The sequence below is a fragment of the Tursiops truncatus genome, chromosome 2 (genome assembly GCF_011762595.2).
Source record: "Tursiops truncatus isolate mTurTru1 chromosome 2, mTurTru1.mat.Y, whole genome shotgun sequence".
NCBI lineage: Eukaryota > Metazoa > Chordata > Mammalia > Artiodactyla > Delphinidae > Tursiops > Tursiops truncatus.
Genome location: NC_047035.1, coordinates 157,898,279 through 157,910,504, shown reverse-complemented (window position 1 = coordinate 157,910,504; position 12,226 = coordinate 157,898,279). Strand labels below are relative to the sequence as shown.

At 45.5% G+C, this 12,226-nt stretch overlaps 1 protein-coding gene and 1 long non-coding RNA gene across 3 annotated transcripts in view; one reads left to right on the top strand and one right to left on the bottom strand.

The window, feature by feature from the left end:
* Nucleotides 1-1,306, bottom strand: part of LOC109549667 (uncharacterized) — a 34,559-nt gene extending 33,253 nt beyond the window's left edge. Inside the window, exon 1 of the long non-coding RNA XR_012330392.1 lies at nt 1,192-1,306. This is a non-coding gene — a long non-coding RNA (uncharacterized lncRNA). The remainder of the gene's footprint in view (nt 1-1,191) is intronic.
* APBB1IP (amyloid beta precursor protein binding family B member 1 interacting protein) overlaps nt 1,008-12,226 on the top strand; it is a 103,371-nt gene continuing 92,152 nt past the window's right edge. Inside the window, exons 1-2 of one of the 2 annotated variants that reach the window (XM_019933293.3) lie at nt 1,008-1,084; nt 1,261-1,450. The gene's annotated coding sequence lies outside the window, so the exon portion shown is untranslated. The remainder of the gene's footprint in view (nt 1,085-1,260; nt 1,451-12,226) is intronic. The other variant, XM_004314263.4, reaches the window with a different exon arrangement.

The window sequence follows — 12,226 nt, the reverse complement described above, 5'->3', positions numbered from 1 at the left end:
TCACCAAAGCTACCATCACCTTTCATCTGGACTGTTACCACAGCCTCCTGAGTGCTCTCTTACTGCTTTTCCTCTTGCCCCGTCCGACTGATTTTCCAATCACAAGCCAGTAGGATGGCACACAGAAGAAATCAAATCACTTGCTAAACGCCTTCCCATAGCTCCCCGTTGCAATTAGAATAAAACCCAAAGTCCTCAAGGCTGAGCCCCAGGCCCTGCTTGGTCTGGCGCCTGCCTACCTCTTGGTCCCCATCCTCTACCACTGTCCTACTCTTTCATCACTCCCTTCCCCACATATAAGTCCTTGACAACCCAGCTGTAGAGAGGAAGGACAGGTGAATTCAACCACATTTCCAAATCTAACTGACTTTAACTGCTATGTTTTCGGATCTCACCCACTTTCTCTCTGGACACGCCACTTTCAGAAGTCACGGCGTTATTTCCACTTAGTCCTTTGCGATGACAAATTGTGTGTCCAAGAGTGGCCTGGTGCGTACGCATTATTTCATTTGCATCACTGTATCTCTGTAATACATTCTTAGAAGTGGGATCGCTGGGTCAAAGGGTCACTGCAGATGTAGATTAAGTCGCTGTTGCCCAATCCCTGTCTACAGGATTCAGACCATTTTGGACTTCCACCAGCGTTATGGGAGAAGCCACAGTCTCGCCGGCCAACTGAGTGCCGCTAAGCTTTGGGGGGCGGTTGCCAACCGGAGAGCTGAGAAACCGCCGCTGCGAAGCGCGCCCTTCCCCGCCCCGGCTCCAGCGGAGACCGCCTAACCCCGGTCCCGCGCCTCCCCTGCGGCCAGGCGCGGGGTGTGGGGGTGGGGGGAACCGCTTCTCTCCGGCTCCCGCGTGCGCTGCGGGCGGGCTGCGCGCGGCAGGGAAGCCGGGCCTTGCACAACTGGCCCGAAAGAGGAAGCTCAGAAAGGGCTGAAGTCAACACTTCGGAAGACCGTTGCAAAAGAAATCGGCTTCTTGGGCCTTTGTGGAACCGCCATCCGGCCCCCAATCCCTTAGCCACTGATATATCGAGGCGACAACCCAGGGGGTCGCTCCCGAGAGAGGAGGGCCCGCGGCGCAGGTAGGGGAGGGCTGAGAGGAAGGCGCAACTTTCCCCAGAATTAAAACCAAGTTGTTTTCTTCGGGGGTGGGGCAGGGGGGAGGGGTAAGACGAAAGGAGGCACAAACCCGTGGAGTCGAAAAAAGCAGCCCCCGAGCTTTAGGCGTCTTTATCCACATCTGTGGGTGTGTCTCCAGACAGGCGCCCTCCTCGCACCTCGATGCGGAGCCGCGCGCCGAGCGCTCCACGTCTGCGCGCTGCGTGGGAAGGGGCGGGCTGACACCACTTCCTCCAGAGGCTGCCGACCTGAACCGGAGCGCAGCCCAGAGCGCCGCGTCGCCCTCCCGGCCCAGCCCCGCGCGCTCGAGGCCCCGCGCAGCCGTCGAGGTAAGCGGCGCCGCCGGCCCGCCCAGGGGCCCTGGGAGCTGCACCGGGACCCGCCGGGCGGTCACCCGACCAGGAGTCTGGCCTGTAGGGTCCGAGGCCCGACCCAGCTCGCGGCGCCGGCCGGGTGAACGCGCGGCCCCCGCTGGGCCCTCCAGGGCAGCGGGTCCCCGGAGTCCCCTCCGCCGACCCCTGCACTTGACCCAGCTCCGCGGGGGGTTGGGGCTGGGGCTTGTCTTCCCCGCGTTCGGATTTGTCATATTTGACTGATTTCCTGCCCAGAAAATTGCTCCAAGGTCAGACGGGGAACCGGTACACCCTCGCCTGTCCAACGGGTCCGGGAGCCCCGGGCTGACCGACGCTGAAGGAATCCCGGGGGGTATTTCACGGGGGGGCGCATTTCAGGGGGTATTTCAGGGCGCTATGCATTGAGTGCAAGTAGTGTGAGAATTTGAGTGACGATCGCAGTCTGATGCGTCTTAGAGTGTTTCCTCTTTGAAAACTTTCAGACGGCTGTTTCTTCTTTTTAAAAATAACTTTTCCTCCGAATTATTGTCCTTTTCGTTTTAAAATAAGGTAGAGGAAGGATGTGGACACCAGGCAGAAGCTTTGTAATTTGGCTCGGAATGAGTATCCAGAGCATCCTTTTAGAGCACGAAGCAAACTAACCAAGAGATCGTTATACCCAGGAGGACCTCGGGGCAGGGGTCCCCCTGAAGACCTTGCCCAGTGCACCTCTTATTTTCCTTCTGGGAAGGCATTTCTTATCGTTCAGACCATTGTGGAACGCTAAACGTGTTTTTTCCTAGTGCCACTCATGGCAAAGCGGTTCAAAAATAACTTTTAATGTGGTCGTTATAGAAAGAAAGGGAGTATCGGAGGAAGTAACATAAAGAAAAAGCTCATGAGTTTATTACTCCTCAGGTATAATGTGATTTAAATAAAGGCCAAGGTACCAGCTACTACTAATTTTAAAGTCTAGGGCCTCTGAATGGGTGTTTGGGAGCCTTTGTCCCTTTGAATAAACCTCCAGTGGCAGTTTTCCCTCTGGCCTCACTGAAATACTGGGACGGCACATGGGCGGTCTTACAGGAACGCGGGCTAGCAAAATTAACAGAGGATCTGCTACGAAACTTCTGTAATGTCTTCCGGGTGGTATTTCCTGTCTGCTCAATGTGTTGTGAAAGGTCTAAGAAATTTAATATCATCTTCAGACTTTTAGCATTTAGTAATGTTCACATTATTACTAATATCTGTGTCTTTTCTGGGTATTTGGAAGACTTGGGTTCTGTTCCATATCTGCCTTTAACTAGAAAAGAGTGACGTTGATTAAGTTGCTTTGATCTCTCTAGACCTGAGATAACTTACCCATAATGATTATTGGCCTACCAAATGTCTGTCATGAAAATAGCAATTGAGGAATTGCCATAATTCTTTGAATTTGTCCTATCTGGAATGCTGACAGAGTTAGAATTGCTGATCACTAACAAGAAAGAATGGAGAAAATAATGATAACAGGTGTTGTTAGATTCTGAAATATTTCGAGGCCTTTGTTCCTTAGAAGTTCCTCTAAAAACAGTCAATTTTTGGCCTATAGGTAAGACGGCAAATTTCCATTCTTTTGAAAAACTTCAGTAGGGAGTTGATATGCCCAAGCTTGGGCAGGTCCATATTAGATTTCAAAATTCTTCACGTGTTACTTCTCAAGAAATATAACTTTGTAGTATGGATTACTTTATGACTTAGTTACTTTAAATCTTAAGCGCAATACTTACTGGGTTATGTAGTGTCCATTAAATCTTTTGTATTTTCATGTCCTGAGAATGTATACCAATCACCCACTATTTTTTTTGCCTTTTTTCAATAACAAATTAAAAGTTCTAGATATTTTCATATTACTGTTAGAATGAACTACCTATAGAATGCATTACCATGAGTGTCTGCATTTGATATGCCACTTTGAATTTCTTCAAACCATCCCACTTTCAAAAAGCGTGACTATTTTCACTTACTTCGAATCCTCTTCAATTCTATTTTAGTTATTTTTATACCCCATACCTTTCCGTGAGTGCAGAATCTTATAATAAATTAAGTTTGTGTTTCATAGTCTGTCACACCAAGATATTTACAATTGCACCGCATCGCCATCACCTAGCCAAGTTCCTGGCACCATAGTTGGGACTCAAATAACATTTACTAAACGTGCAGATATATGAGTTCCACTTCTGGATTGTACCATCAATCTGTCATAAGACCCTGAGACCCAGCAGGCCCAACGCTTAGGCACGGGCCACACCCTTAGGCTACCAACCCTTAGGCTTGTGCAGGCAGAAACGTAGCACCACTCCAAGGCACCACGCCTTCTCAGCACATACTCTAGAGCCTGAATTCATGACTCCATTTCCAGACATTTCCTGAACATCATCTATGCTCTTGAATCACTAAGAATCATATTATAAGAGCTATTGTCTTTCTTCTCTGTCAATTCAGTTTCCTCTTTATCACCAAATGGTAGTAGTAAATAATAATTATATTTATTCAGCTTATATTTTGTACCACACCCTGTGTAGCTAATTTAGACGTGTTGTTTCGTTAAGCCTCACATCCTGGGCTTATACTATTATCAGCTTTTATGGTTGAGGAAATGATAGCACAGAGAGGTTAAGAAGCTTTTACCTAAGGAGTGAGAAGCAGAGCTGACCTTTGAACTGAGCCAGTATGACACCAGCACTTGAAGCGCTGTACCAAGGACAAGGGCTTAAACGGTGAAAAAACAATGAGGCCTTTTCTCAGTGAAGTTCTGGTTTAATAGGGGAGATATAAATGGGCAGTTACAGTTCCACACGTGACCAAGATCGTGTGCTGTGGGAGCACCCATCAGATTCCTACACCACCCTGGGGTCAGGGAAGATGAAATGAAGGTAGGCAAGCAAAGAACGTGCCTTGTTAATAGTGGGAAGACAAGCTATAATCACTTGTGAAGTTATTATCTTTGTATATGTCTTTTGAAAAAATAATCTGCTTTAGCAGCAATCGTGATTTCATTTTTATCTTCATTATATTCCAGTCCCTCTTGATAACTGGCTACGTTGATTAAATCAATGAAGTAGTAAGTAGCTTTTTTTCTGTTTCTGCTGGAGAGCCTTCTGGTTTGATCTCATATCACAGACTCATCAGTGAGATGACTGTGGGCTGGGGGAGGGGATAAATGCTAAATCACACAGCAGCTGTGATTTACCTCACAGACTGGCTGGAAGATTTACATCCATAGATAACTATCATATCAAACTGGAGGGAAAATAAAGAGTGGTAGGAGAACAAGCAAACACTAGATTTTATTAATTATTTCATACATACAAGAGAAGGTGTAAGATATATACGTAAATTACAGCAAATAATCATAAAGCCAACATCTGGATACCTATCACCCAGCTTAAGAAGTAAGATATTATCAATACGTCTTCTGACTTCCTCCCAATAGAATTACCCTTTTTTCTTGATAGAGGTAATCATTATGCTGAATGTGCTGATTTTTTAAAAAGCATTTAGAAAGCACGTACATGCATTTGCAGAAGTGTCAAACTGAGAATTAGAGTATATCGGCACTTGGGAAACAAATTAGAATCTCCACTGACTTGAAGCATGGTCATAAATAGGGTGTCCTATTAAGTAAAGACAACTTAACTTAAATAGCATTAAAACATAGTGGATTACAAATGGTTAAGAGTAAGTACCGTGGAAGGAGTGGTATCTTAGTCATTAATGAAGTGACCAAGATTCATCAGGGGATAACTATAACTTTTAAGTGCAATAAAGCATATGTAACTTGCGAACTGCTAATTTCCATATTACTTAGATTTCTGCTTTAAATACAATCCAGTCATTCAAAAAAAAATATTTACCAAGCACTCTTCTAGGTGAACAGAAGAGGCAAAGGTCTCTGCATTTGTGGAGTTTCTATTCCAATGGGGAGATGTAGACAATCATCAGTAAGCATAATAAATAAGTAAATAATGTAGGTATTCGTGAGTGAAAAGTCCTATTAAAAAGGGCAAAGTTGAATGTAGTAAAATTGCAGTATTAAATAAGGTGGTCAGGCTTGGCCTCGTTGAGAAGGTAAGATCTGAGCAGAGGTTTGCAGGAGTTAACTATCTGAGGGAGCAGTGTCCCAGGCAGAGGGAACGGCCAGTGCCAAGGCTGTAAGGAAGGGGTCAGCCTGGTGTGTTTAAGGAACAAGACGCCCATGTGGCCTAGAGGTAAGTGAGCAGGGAGAGAGTAGTAGGAGATGTAGTTGGAGAGGTAAGAGTGGGGGTGAAGGGTCTTGTAAGCCACCGTGAAAACGTGGGCTTTTACCTGAGTTAAATTGAGGGCCCATTACAGGATTCTGAGAAGAGGAGTAATGTGATCTGACTTACATGTGAAAGGCCCACTCTGATTGCTTGAGAAAAGGTTGGACAGAGTAAGGAGCCTATTAGGAAGCTCTGGGAATCGGCATATATTTTAAAGGTAGAGCCAATAGGGTTTCCTGGCAAAGTGAATATGGGGTGTGAGAGAAAGAGGAACCAAAGATGACTCCAACGTTTTTGACACAAACAACAGGAAGGATGGAATATCATCAACCAACACGGAGAGGTTAGAGGGGAGACCATCGGAAGTTGAGTTTTGGACGTGGATATGAAGTGTCAACTGGTAATGACTATGTGCTTATTATATAAAAGACTACAGTCGTTCAGCCTAAGTAACTACTTGGAAAGATACAGTTACTAATTCTCATTGTACAAATTAGAAATGACAATTTAGAGAGTTTTAAGAATTTTACCTGAGATTACAGTTTAAGAAATGGGACATAAAACCAGATCTTTGGGATCCCAATGCTTTAACTCTTCTTTCAAAACTTGCTGAAAGTGGGACTTCCCCGGCAGTCCAGTAGTTAAGACTGTGCCTTCCAGTGCAGAGGGTGTGGGTTTGATCCCTGGTGGTGGGGGGGGGGGTGGGGGGGGGGTGGGGGTGGAATCCCTGGTCAGGAACTAAGATCCCACATGCTGTGGGGTGTGGCCAAAAGCTAAAACAAACAAACAAACTTGCTGAAAGGATTGACCAGCAATCTTTTTTTTTTTTAATTTATTTATTTTATTCTTGGCTGCGTTGGGTCTTCGCTGCTGCGCACAGGCTTTCTCTAGTTGTGGCAAGCGGGGGCTACTCTTCATTGTGGTGCGTGAGCTTCTCATTGCAGTGGCTTCTCTTGTTCCAGAGCACGGGCTCTAGACTCACAGGCTTTAGTAGTTGTGGCGCACGGGCTCAGTAGTTGTGGCTCATGGGCTCTAGAGCGCAGGCTCCGTAGTTGTGGTGCACGGGCTTAGTTGCTCCACAGCATGTGGGATCTTCCCGGACCGGGGCTTGAACCCATGTCCCCTGCATTGGCAGGCGGATTCTTAACCACTGCGCCACCAGGGAAGCCCTGAGCAGCAATCTTTATCAAATAAATAAAATAAGGGTAGAGTCAGCTAATCAGTAATATTTCATGCCCATGAGAATCAAGACAGTGAATATTCTTTCTAATAAATGGGAGAGGGAGAGATGAATACTAAAAAGCCCCATATTTATACATAAATTCATAACCAGTTATGTGCATTATGCAATACCAGGTTTCTATGATTGTGAGTTTAACAGCAGGATTCTGAGGGAGGGAAGACAATGGCCTTTTCCACAAAGGAGCTTTTCGTGCCCCGAGGCTAAGATATTTATATTTTCAAAATCTAAGACCAGATTCGGAAGAGAAGGAAGCTTCCTCGTTGCACAGCTGGATTCAAATGGACGCGAGCGTTAGAGCAGGTCTAAAGGGTCACTAGTAGCTCTTGAAGAATGATAGATGACGCTGTTATGACATTTGGAAAGCTGAAAGTGAATTTTAGGAAGTAGCTACTGAGATGGAGGTAACTGACATTTTATTTGTTTTGGTTATAATAGGTGTCAGGGCAGTGTCATTATGAAATAGTAGCGCTTAGTAGAATGCTACTTATATCATTGTCTACACCATAGTCCATGAAATAGACTGTTGAAAAGAACGAACAAATTAGTTACGTGGCAGAAAAAATACCACAAAATCTTTTTCAGGTGATTTACAGAATGATCTCAATTCAGTGACATTAAATGAATTTGTCTAAGGCTGCTGTGTTTATAGTATTGATGAACTTTTTCATCTCTGCTGCTGACATAAAACTCACAGCTGGGTCAGTGAACTGATGAGGTTTGGGATGTAGCATTTGTTTATTTGTTTTGTTTTGTTTTGTTTTGTTTTTGCGGTACGCGGGCGTCTCACTGTTGTGGCCCCTCCCGTTGTGTAGCACAGGCTCCGGACGCACAGGCTCCGTGGCCATGGCTCGCGGGCCCAGCCGCTCCGCGGCATGTGGGATCTTCCCGGACCGGGGCACGAACCCATGTCCCCTGCATCAGCAGGCGGACTCTCAACCACTGCGCCACCAGGGAAGCCCTGTTTTGTTTTTTTAAGGGGAATGACTTCCTTCTAGTTAAATTCCGTAAATGATATAACTTAGCAAATCAAGACTATTTCTTAGCAATTCAAGACTGTTGACTAACGCGGTGCATTAAATTTCCCCCATTGTACGCGGCAAACAGAGATGAAGTGGCTTGGGCCAGGAACATGGGTCAATGCAGCGTGATGCTGTGAGCAGATCTCTTAAGACCAGTGTAGAAGAGAAAAGCTGAAACGCCCAGGGAGCTCACTGCACTGACCCTCAGAGCGGAGGAGCATCCTCGAGACTCGCAGAGGGGGCTTCTGTGCTTACACAGACACTTGAGTTGAAGGAAACTCTGCTCAACGTGCTGTCATTGGAACTTTTTTTCAGTTTCATCACATACCTGTTGAGGGCCAACCACATGCCAGAGTAGAAGGTGTAAAACAGAATAAGATATGGTGCTGAACCTCAAGAAGCTTCTGGTCCAGTGGGAGACACAGGCCTGCAAATAAACACATTCCAGGGTGTGATGTGCATAAGATGGTGACGGGAGTGATTCTAGAGAAGACATTGTAGAGGGGTGACCAAGAGGCACTTTCAAGGCTAAAGTTATTTCCAGGAGGCCCAGTGGAGTTTCCTCCAGGCACCACATGTATGAAATTGTTCAGCAGGGCTGGAGCATACAGTACAGTGGGAAAGGAAATGGGGAGATTCTGATTTAACTCTTAGTGAGTAATATTCAGATTACATTCATATGGTGCAGTCACCACAACCTACCATCTTCGAGTCAAACGTTTAGGCACTTGTAATAACGGAACTGTTCTTTAGACCTACCCTGTCCGGTCCAAACAGAATGCAAGCCACGTTGATAACTTTATTTTTTTAAATTTTACTTATTTTTTGGCCGTGCTGCACGGCATGCAGAATCTTAGTTCCCCAACCAGGGATCAAATGCACGCCCCCTGCAGTGGAAGCATGGAGTCTCAACCATTGGACCACCTGGGAAGTCCCCACATAGATAACTTTACATTTTCAGGAAACCACACTAGGAACAGTAAAAGAGAAACGAGGGATGTTAATTTTAGTAATCTATTTTATTTAATATATTTATCCAAAATGACTATTTAATTAATATTAATTATACTAAATGGCATTAAAGTCGTATTAAAATGGTGGATGAACTCTTTTACTCTTTCTTTTTTCATCCTAAGTTTTCCAAAGCCAGCATATTTTACACTTACGGTACATCTCATTTCGGACTAGCCACAATTCAAGGGCTCAACGGCCACCTGTGGCTAGTGGCTACTGAATTGGACAGTGCAGCTCTAGGTAATTGCATAAACACTGTATCCTAACTCCGTGTTAACCCTTCAGCTGCATGGAGGATATTAGGTGTACTATGAAGTAAACTAAAGGAAAAAAGACAGGAAAAGCATTTTCTCTTACTCTGGGGTCTCTCCCTGGAACCAGGTTCTAATGCATAATTAAACCTATACCCAGAATGCTTTGTGAGCCCTCTAGCAACAAAAACAAACAGCATCAAATTGCCATTGCCTACTTTTCTTTTTATTCTTTCTCTTCCCTCTGCTGCCCCCCCACCCACACTGCCCTTATTTTTTGGATTCTTCCTAAAAGTAACAGGAGCTGAAAAAGAGTGGAAGTAAAAGGTAGAGCAGGATGCCCTAAACCCACATCCGGCAAAATGTGATCGGTTGCCCTAGGCAACGGTGGTTGTCAACTCTTTTTTTTTCTCTTTAGCTTCCACCTGCTAGCTCACGGGCGTAACGTACCCTCATCAACAGCAGCTCTCTTTGTGGTGGCCCTCAACTCCAGAAGTACACCTCCCTTTCAGGGCAGGAGGTAATGATAAGATTTGGATTGTGGAGTTGGAGGTGTCATGGGTACAGTTTGAAAAAGTCTCAGGGAGATTCTGATACAGTTCCTGTCTTGTTCAGAATGGTTAAGAAGCTGTGTCCTAGGGACTTCCCTGGCTGTCCTGTGGTTAAGACTCTGCGCTTCCACTGCAGGGGGCACGGGTTCGATCACTGGTTGGGGAACTAAGATCCCAAATGTCACATGGCACGGCCAAAAAAACGAAAACCTCTGTCCTAGAAACACTACTTACAGATGTCCTTCCCAGTAGCTTAGTCTTTTAAAAATGTCCCTGGCCTATGGAAAAATGGCAGTCCAGGTACACAGAAATGCAACAGGCAGAAGTAACCATCAGTTAGTACTTGGGACTTGGGAACATGTATGTGGTGTGTGAATAAGTGACTGACATTTATTTCCACTGGTGGTTTTAGAGGGAGATATAGTAACAAAAATGATTATGATAATGGTGATAATAATAATAGCTATATTAGTATCACTAATATCACTTTATATGCATCAGATGCTATGTTATGCCCTTTATAGGCGTCATCTCATCCCTACGACATAGGGACTGTTTTCGTTGCTATTTTACAAATGAGGGAACTAAACCAACAGAGAGGTTAAATTGCTTGTTCAAGATCACCCAGCAGCTGAGTGTATTTAGTGAGTGGTGTGTGTCACATGCTTGGATGAAAATACAAGATTCCCTGCCTAACCTCAGTGTGGTGTGAAAGACAGACACGAAGTCAGTTGTATTCGAACTGGACGTGTAGATATTGTAACAGCAGCGTTAGCAGAGTGGCTGCCACGTTCTACCTCTTAATCAGCCTGTGTCTTCAGAAGGCCACGTGGCTTGACTGTGAACATGAGTTTTGAGTTAGACTTAGGCACGGTCCAGTCCTCCCCTCACATGAACTTGCACAAATTATTATTTCTCCAGGCAGGAAATTATTATTTCTCTGAGTTTTAGAATCTATAAAATTAGAATAATGTCACTACCTCATAAGATTGCTTTGAGAATTAAATCAGGCACTGTAGGTGCCTGATCTGTAGTAGTTTTTCCGTATTTATAATTCCTACTATTCTTATTTTAAAGTAGGTGCTAATACATATTAATATGAGCTTACATTGAGTTCTGAGTATTGGGTTGGCCAAAAAGTTCGTCTGGGTTTTTCCGTAAGATGTTTTTGGCCACCCTAATGCCAACCGTGGCGCTGTGCCGGCTGCTAGGAGAGTTGAGGTGTACATTCTGCCCCTTCAGCATAGTTGAGAAGATTTTTTAAATGCACATAAAGAGACAGATAAGCCATAAGGCACCTTGTGAACTGTCAAATTAGTGATCCTAACTCTGCCGCCACAGGATTTAGAGGAGGGTAGATCACCAGGATGCAGAAGGGAGCCTTGAGCTGGCCTTGGGTGGTGGGTAGGACTAATGTGAGTGGAGAAAATGGGATGCAGAGGTATTACAGACGGCGTGCACAGGGGAAGAAAAATCACCTACTTTCACTGTAAGCAAAGATTTAGTAAGAGAAAGATGCTGATGGATTTGGAGAGGTATGTGGCGTGCATCATGGAGAAACTCATCCCAGGAGATGTGTGCCCTGAAAAACTCTTCCAGCAAGCTGGGGAGATGCCAGGATGACCTGTGCCCACTGGGACAGTGAGGGCCCTGGTTTGGTCATCAAGCCTCTGCTCCTTGACTAGACGCACTGGCCTCCCTGCCACCCACACCTTCACCTTCTGCCTGCCTTTGATTGACATGGACTTTCCACATTTGGTGTTTGTGCCCTTTGAAAAGCCTGCTGACCTGGCCCTGGAGACTGCTAACCTTCCTCTGGGCTGCAGGACAGACCCTGATCACTCCTGAAAAAGGCCTCGAGGGGCCGTTGTCCCTGGTGGATATTGACAGGAGGGACCTTGAATGACCGCCCCCCCCCCCAATTTGACACTACATTATGAAGCAATGAGAGAATAATTGCATTTTTTAAAAAAATTTATTTATTTATTTTTGGCTGCATTGGGTCTTCGTTGCTGCGCGCGGGCTTTCTCTAGTTGCTGCGAGCGGGGACTACTCTTCGTTGTGGTGCGCGGGCTTCTCATTGCGGTGGCTTCTCTTGTTGCAGAGCACAGGCTCTAAGTGCGCAGGCTCAGTAGTTGTGGCGCACGGGCTTAGTTGCTCCACGTCATGTGGGACCTTCCCGGACCAGGGCTGGAACCAGTGTCCCCTGCATTAGCAGGCAGATTCTAAACCACTGCGCCACCAGGGAAGCCCAATAATTGCATTTTTGACTGGTTGTCTCTGCTGCAGAACTGCTGGGAGGATAAGGCAAATGGTGGAGGGGTTCAGATTCTTCACCAAGAGGCAAATAAATGAAAGATGCTGAGAAAAACAATATATTGCTTAGCTGATTGAAATATAAATGCAAGCCAT